This window comes from Cupressus sempervirens, chromosome 3 (assembly GCF_028749045.1).
Source record: "Cupressus sempervirens isolate cs-2001-9-10 chromosome 3, ASM2874904v1, whole genome shotgun sequence".
Lineage (NCBI taxonomy): Eukaryota > Viridiplantae > Streptophyta > Pinopsida > Cupressales > Cupressaceae > Cupressus > Cupressus sempervirens.
In genome coordinates, this window is record NC_143120.1 from 8,068,770 (window position 1) to 8,077,945 (window position 9,176).

Below are 9,176 nucleotides of genomic sequence, written 5' to 3' on the forward strand. Positions count from 1 at the left end.
GGTTATTATAGTCTCTAAATTGAAGGTGTGAGTTCCATATGATGTCATATCTAAAGGGTTTCTTCATATTGTGCTTCTACCCAACCCAAAGGACCATAGAGTGAGCAAAAAGAGTCCTTGGGAATGCATGTAGGGAGGTGAAGAGGAAGATATCCTAATCAATAGAGAGAAGCACTCTTTCCATCATGACTTCAATGAGGTTGCGACCTAGACAATAATTAGGCTAGGTAAAAGGGACTCCTTGCAAGTCCATGTCAATTAGGTCATTCCTCCTCAAGAACCCACCTAGATCATGCATACTCTCTAAGTAGTTATCTAAGCCTCCTCATTTTTTTGAGGGGTATAAAGGAGTATTAAAATCCCACACACATATGATACTAGTTCCATTTCAATTAGAAATACATATAGAGGCCTCTTCCCCAACCTATAATCCCCCCTCCCCCCCCCCCACCATGAAAGTTGAGAAACTTTGGTTAAATCTCATAATTTAAGGATACCTAAAACTAAAATTAATTTTTTTTAAAATTGTAATTCTACTCAATGTTTGTAATTGCAACTAGTATTCTATCACTTAAAAATACTAAAGGATCCAAATCCCTTCTCATGGATTTAAAAGATCAAAATAGATCATAGACTTAGAGATTATGGGCCAAATTACAAAATAGGCTAGGAACCAAAGATGTGATGAATGTTTTTTTTTTTTTCAATTTATGGTAGTAAAAAATCTCAAGTATTTTTATTCATTCTCAATATCACTTATCGTGTATATTGTGATGAAGAATACACATCTTATTTATAGAAGACACTCAAGAGGTCTAGAACCTTGGGAGAAAAGTCTCTAAGTTTATTTTCTCCCTAAAAGGGTTATACTTTTTTCTATATTCTTCATCAAAAATGTAATCTACTGGGTATATTGTAATGAAGAATATAAATCTTATTTATAGAAGACACTCGAGAGATCTATAATCTTGGGAGAGAAGCCTCCAAGCAACTTTTCTCTATAAAAGGGCCATGATTTATCCTATATTCTTCATTAAAAATGATAATTAATATCTCATATAATCCATTGACATGCCCTACATAATCCAATGTTGAAAAAATTAACTTTAAAAATTGTTTGTAGATTTCTCTTCATAAAAGTGTGCAAGAAAGAACAAAAATTGTAAGGTCACAAAAGAAAGTGTCCGATTAGAACATTGTAGTCAACTTTAATAACAAATAAATCTTAAATTGGAAAATAAAAATACAATGTTTCTTCACCTCCAACTTCTTAAGAAAGAAAAAACAAATTGGCACTTATGACTATTCAAGCATCCAATATCATGACAAAAATAATAGATTTAAAAAAATTTAAGAAATATTTTCAGACATATAAACATTATAAATGTATTGTAGATTAAAGTAGTTCAACAAAATGAATGGCCAAAACAAAAATGAAATATAGCACCCAATAGATGCTATAGTATCCTAAACTATATTTATGACAAGAGCTTTGGTGGAGGTGTAGTCCCACCTTTTATAAATAATAGAGGATAAATTTATTCTTTAGTTAAAATAAAGCCTAGGATAAAGTTTATACATGGGAACTTTGAAAAAATTAATAATTCAATAAATATGACATAAATCCTATAAAACAAAATTGCCTCAAATAAATTAATTTTACCAAATGAACTATCTAATCAAATGCAAGAATGACTTGGCGACCATAGAGCATGAATATACCTAAAATATCATTTAAAAACTATTCAATACCAAATCTTCTTTATAAATCCTAACAAAATAATTACCATTTTATTTGCTATATCAATTTTATAATATAAAAACCAACATAAATTTAATAATTCAAACACCTTTCCTATGCAAGAAAACATTTTCAAACATTTTATTAAAGACCATCTCACATCATTTCAAACTAAAAAATAAATCTTTACTCGGTGAAATTTACAAAGATGAGTAGTCTAATAGAAACAAAAAGCCATTTTGAAGCCTTAAAAATTAATTCCAATAAAGCATCAACCACTAGAAATTTCAAAGATGAACAAAGCTAATGAAAATCAAAAGCTATTGTTGAGCATTGAAAATTAATTCAAATAAAGTCTTAGGCTTAATTTTTACAACTTAACAATTTAATGAAAATTTTAAGTCATTTTTACAAATAATTTAAAATAAAATCCTAGCTGTTGAAATATTTAGAGACCTAAACAATGTGATGATCTTTATGGAAATTAAGCTAATACATTCACACTGTGTTGCCTATACAATTCAAATAATACATATTATAGTTTCTTTTACTAGAATCCCCATGGACTTTGCATGTTACAAAGAAGCTTGTCTCCAATAGAGGCCTCAATCCTCGGATCTATATATGTTCGTCGCATAAGGACAACATGTTACAAGATAGGGTTTTCATTGCACCAAAAGATCGACATGTTAATGCCCAATACAACCACTAGACTTATAGAACATAGGAGGCAGTTAACCCATGTCACAAATCCCAAAGGTGAACATTGGTGGTTAGTCCAACAATCCCCCCCTCAGCGTTACTCGATGAGATTCGAACCTATGAATAAGCTTTAATACCACTTGTTACAAGCTAGAGTTGTCATTGCACCAAAAGATCAACCTTTTAATGCCTAATACAACCACTATACTTATAGAACATAGGAGGTGGTTAAGCCATGTCAAAAATCCTAAAGGGGAATGTCGGTGGTTAGTCCAACACAACATTGGTCCAACCTAGCCAAAAATTAAGTAGAGATTTGTGAAATAACAAATTTAGGAAAACAAAAGACAAAAGAATATAAGGTTTTTACATCTACATAAAATGATCTCCTTTCTTCTAGTCTTGAAAAGACTAAACTTTTTTTCCTTTTTTATAACCTTCTTTCACACAAACACCAATTGAACAACTTTAAAAAATAACATTGAGAAATCAAATGTGGTAGAACTCAGATAAAAAACTTAAATTCTCCTACATGAACCAAATGAAAATTTGTACAATAGAAATAAAGGGAAAAGGAGAAGTGATAAAGTTGCAACCTACAACCTCCTCCAAAGTGAATGGACTTCTTGTTGCATCGCAAGTACCATTCTTTACAATAACTACAAAGAAACAAAATCTATAGACAATAATAAATTGGTAGTTTGAATCAAGATCAAATAGAGTATGATAACAATGAATCATCTCATGTGAAATGACACATAAAAAACCCATACATGATGCTAGTAAAATATGTAATAAAATGAATAATATTTTAAGGAAAAAGAAAAAAAAAACTACTAGAAATAATGCTAACAGCTAATCATAAAATAGAAATATATATGAAAATATGATTGTAATAGCCAAGTTTGTATAAACTATAGGTTGAATCCTAAATTCATAGACTAATAACAATGAGTTTATTTAGTTAACATATATGAAAATAGACTATTAACATTGAGTTTATTTAGTTAACATATATGACAGTAGAAATAAATTGGTTCTTATGAGGGATGGGGGATACATCCAATTCAATTAATAATTTTTGTTTTAAAATCCTTTTTGAATTATTGCTCTTATGAAACAACTTATAAAGTGCACTCTTTTGAAGTGTTGTGTGTTGAAGGACCAAAATGGCTATGTATTTAATTATTTTCTACTAAACACAACAATTTGTTGACATTTATTTGTTAGATTGAAAAATAGACAATAGTGGTTCTATGATTTTTTAATTTGATTGATAAATACAAATTAATTGTTATGTTACTTAGAAATAATTAGCTAAATTTAGAAAATTAATGTTGAGGCAAATTGCTCAATCATGTCATCTAAAATTTTACATTCAAAATTGTCTATGGGAGAAAAATAGAGATACATGTCATTGTAAGAAACTATATGCCAATTTTGACATCATAGTAAAAAGTTGAGTTGTTTTATAGTGAAAAATGAAATGGAACCTCTTTTGAATCATTTTCTTATTATTTTTTGTCATAATTCTAGGTGGGAGGAATATTAGACTTTGATCTCTATAATTGTATTTTATGTGAGACCTTATTTTTTATTTATTTAAAAAAATAGAGAAAGCATTATATTTAATCACTATTTGCATTATTACACATATACTCTAGTATTTTTGACATTTTATTTGAACTAGTTTTTCTAACATAAAGATGGAGCTAGATCTAAAAGATAATAAATTAGATACGATAAAGTACCCACTTCTGCAACTACAATAATAAAAGATGAAATTTTTTGGACAACTACATTGGCTCCTCAAATAGGCCCCTCAAGTTTCAATCTTAAAATAGTCATGAATTTCATTTTACTGGTAGTCCATGTGAGGAAACATGCATTTTGGTTTAATGTGCTTGTGAGCTGGTTTGAAATGAGAATTCAGCTTCACTTGATTTAGTTGTTTGTAATGTGAAAATCAACATATTTCCTTTGGATGGCTATATCTACAATATGGTTTTTTTTTTTTTTTTTATCATGCAGTCCTTTATGATTGCTATCTATTTATTATATATTTTTATATGAACTTTCATTAATACAAAATAATAATAAAAATCCTGAGGATATTTTCAATTGGAGGCCCATTCCCTTCTAAACATGTCTTATAACATGATTGCCAAGGAAATTTCTCTCAAAATCCAGCACCTATTGCCTTTAATTGTGTGTCCTGAGCAAATTGGCTTTATTAAGTCCAGATATATTCTTGACAACATTATTGTTACTGGAAAGGAATGGAGTGGGCTCACAAGTCCAAACAAATGGCTATTTTTTTGAGGATTAATTTTTATAAAGCCTATATCGCATTGAATGGCCTTTTATCTTGGTTATGCTCTAGGCTCTTGGTTTTTGTCCCAATTTCGTACAATATCTGAAAATGCTCTTTGGCGATGCTAATGCTTGCATTACCATCAATAATTCTTAATCTGAGGCTTTTGGTCTTTTTTGTTCCATCAAGCAAGGTTTCCCTCTGGCACCAGCACTTTATGTCCTTGTTGTTGAAGGGTTTGGCTATTTGCTAGCCCACTTTGTGTCCTTTGGACTGGTTCATGGTATTTCTTTGCTAGAATCATCTTCCCAATTGGTCAATGGTCATTTTGTTGATGATTCTTTCCTCACTCTTTTGGAGGATGAAGAAAACATCAAAAAGGCCTTAAATTTCCTAGACACTTTTTGTCAAGCCTCTGGATCTACAATTTAATGGCATAAAACACTCTACTACCAATAGTCATTCTTGCCAGCTCCACCTTTTCTTAGCCAATTTGAATGGCAATGGGTCACTCATGGGGAGATATTCTACTTTCTTGGCATTCCTTTCATTTTTTAGGCTTTGCCTGTTGAACTATGGAATGTTGTGCTTACCAAGATCACCAAGAAGCTTGATTATTGGCTTAGAAAACCATTCTCAATTCTAGACTTTTTTTAAAGTTCTTGTGGCCACTTGACTATTATTCTTCTTGTTGGGCTCCCTCTAAAGCTTCCTACCAGAAATTGGAAAGAGTGCTTAGGGATTTTCTTTGGGCTTCTGGTTCCGATCATCATGGCTTTCATAGAGTTGCTTGGGATTTTTGTTGTCTTCCAAAAGAATCTAGTGGCCTTAGCCTACTTTCCACATAGAAACAAGGACTGGCTCTTTGTGACAAATGGATTATTTGTGCCATCATTGGAGATGAAGCCTGGAAGATTTTGGTTTGGCATTGCATCTCTTCCAGCTTTCCCATCAACAAGCCTGCTTGGAAAGGGATTGATTTCCACACCCTTCTCATCATGCATGAGCCAATGATCATATAGGGCTCTTTTGTTATCAAGATCATAGGGGAGGCTTGGGAAGCTATCAAGCCTTATCTCCACTAGTCTAGTAAAGAGTTCCACAATGACCTCTCCTTGAATCAGCAGAACATCTGGTAGTCTCCCCTATTTTTCATTCAGGGTACTCCTCTTACCAAGACTCAAGGTGCTAGTGCTTTGTATTTTTTTCAAATGAGGCATCAGAACTCCCAAAGATCTTTTCTCTAGGGTTTCCATGAGTTTCAAATCCTAGGAAGATAAGCAAGTCTAGTATTGTCTTATCCATTTAGATCGACAAACTTTTGACTTATTGTTGTCTTCAATTCTAGTTCACTTAATTCATAAAGTGGTAATTCAGTCTATTAGACCTTGGTGGCATGATTGGAAGTGGTATCCTACCACTCCTTTTTCCAATTACAAACCAAGTCTAGGTTATAGATGGCTTTCTCCCCATTTGCCGATGGTGGATACGTTCAACCAGAGATGGCACTTGCAATCATTTCTTTCTCAATGGAGAAAATGTTTTGGCACTATTTGGTGTGCTATTATAGAGCCCAAGATTGCCCATTTTTCTTGGTCTCTAGCTTTTCAAGGTCTTGCCCTTGGGCCTCAACTCAAGCATATTGGGGTTCCATATCCTACGTGCCCTTTTTGTGGACAACCAGAGTCTTTGATGCACATTTTTTGGTTTTATAGACATGCTCAAAATTATTGGCACTAGATTCATGACTTCTTCAAGCCATTTAGGCCTGAATCTTTTTATTGGCACATGGTTATCTTAGGTGATTCCCCCAAAATCCCTCAAAAATTTACCCAAATTTGGCATACCTTCAGGATGGAGATTTTTTTCACTCTAGGGAAAGGAATGTTATTTTCACTCACAGTTTTCTTGATATTAATATTGCTATGTACACTAAGGTGTGCATTTCTAATAATGTAATTATGCAAATCCAAGTTCAAGCTAACAAAGTGGCCTTGGAGGTGGCTCGCCTGCAAGAGCTACTGAACCACTGGGGCAATGCCCCTTACATTGTGGCCAAAGTTCCTCCCGATGCTTCGGTTGATATCTTGATGCCTCCAGTCCTCCATTTGTAGTACCATTCCTTAGGTCGCCACTCGCACACCCCATGCTCCTAGGCTTCCCACCACCACTCTCCTAGTGGTGGTGATGGTGGAAGAAGGTGCTACTTAGCTTCCTTGCCCCATGGTGGCTCTAGTTGGTCCCTAGCTCCTCCTCCTAGTGCTTGATGGGCACTTTTTAGGAAATGGCTTCGCCTGGATCTGGTAATTTCTCCTCTGTGGCCAAAGATAAAAGATGTAGAGGCTACCACTAATCCTACTATTGCTATTGATAATGATTGGACTATCCCTAGCCCGCCCCCCAATCCCAAAGATGATTGGGGTATTCATGACCATGATGAACCACCACCCTCAGCAGGCACTACTTTGGCCACCTGAGGTTGTTATTTATGTGTTTTTTTTTTATGAATAGTGTTTGATTCTGGCTACAGCTATGTGAACTTTCACGCAGTGATCTTGTATCCCCTAGCCCTTTTGTGTGAATTGTAATCTTAGTATATTAATTATTAATAGAATAGGACTATTCGTTAAAAAAATTAATGAATCTTTTTGTAATGTAAATGTATTTTTATTGAAGTGAACTATACATTGTACATATTTTAGATACTATTATCTTAATTTTTGATAACATGTTAAAAAATGTGATGCATATATAGTGTTAAAATCTGAAATATGAGTAAGAAAAAATAGAAATAAAATTATAAATGTAATTGATACAAGATCAAAATAAAAAACACAAGGTTAGCCTCTATGAGTAAATTCAATATGCTAAAAACACATAATATCAAGTTAAGACATTGCATGAGAAAAATCTTCATAAAGCATTTAGAATGCAATAGAATGAAAGAAGACTAGATAGACATGAGTATACATAGAAACATTGAGAAATGAGTGAGGTGAAAAATACACTAATGTGGAAAGACTACCATAATAGCCTTAAAAGAGGCAAGTGAATCTCTTAGAAAAATATGACATTAACTTCAACCCACTCATACTATTGCTCAGTTTACTAATACTAAGAAAGTATGAATAAAAGTATAGGAAAAATCTAATAATGGGAAGACAAATGACCAACTAGGAAATGAATAAAATTGTACTAATGTCCTCATTAGGCATAGTTTAGGTGGGTGATAATATTATGGACCCCACTAAATGAATTTATATTTTAGGTACCCATGTAAAATAATTGCCTCGCGAGATAGAGACAACCCTTCCAAACTAGACATGTGCAAAAACCTTAGAAAATCTCACAAATGAAGGAATTTGCTTTCAAAGAATGGTTTGGTGAAGATTCCCACAATCTAATTTAATGTTAATTAGATAGTAATTTAGATCTATTATATGATCATGAATAAGATTAAAAATTTAATACATGTGGATCTCAATGTGTTTTTTCCTTTGATGATGGACTACATTTCAAGATAAGTATATGACACTCTAGTTGCACAAAATATGACTTCAAGATTGTAAGAAGTAATACAAAATCAAAGAATTTTTTAAAAAATGAAATAGGCCTTAGTAGTAGCATTATCCACTCTTCAATACTAAGTCTTGATTAATGAAATAGCAATTGCAGACTACTTTTTCGTCAAACAACAAACTAGAGTGGAACCAAAAGAGAAGGAATGTCTTGAGGTTCACTTGTGATCTAGACCTACTATATGTTTCATGGGGGTTCCATATGAATAGAGATATAATACATACAAATGGCATGTTACTTTGCATGTAATTTTTAAGGAAACTTGCAATAAGGAATATAGCCATTTCCACATAACCCATAATATATCTGAAATAAATATGCAATTAAAATCCACATGCAAGAGAATAGACAACATACCCACAAAAATGTGACACAAGATATACCTTGGGAAACCCCCGTTGAGGGAAAAAAACCCAGCCTCCAAAAGCATCCATCAGCATGTATTATTCAGCAAAAAGACACCATTTCAATACAACCATGGATGCCTTCAAAGCCATAGCCACTACCAAGAAATCCCTATGAACAAGCATGAATTCACACATCCCATGTCATGCTTCCAACCTTTACAAATGCTCCCTTGGATAACCTGTCAAGCTCTGTCCCACTCAACTCTTTCCATTTTTTCCTTTTATCTTTCTCACTGTCTCACACCAACAACTACCCTTGTGGCTTCTTATATAGTAGCAAGTCCCACAAAACCACCAAGTGGTATTACATAAACCATGTGCTACCTAACCCATTGAGCCCACATTTAATATTGGAAATTTAATTCTTTTCCCCAATATTAAATAATTACATGAAATATTATCACATGTTACAATGCAACTCATCAAACATATC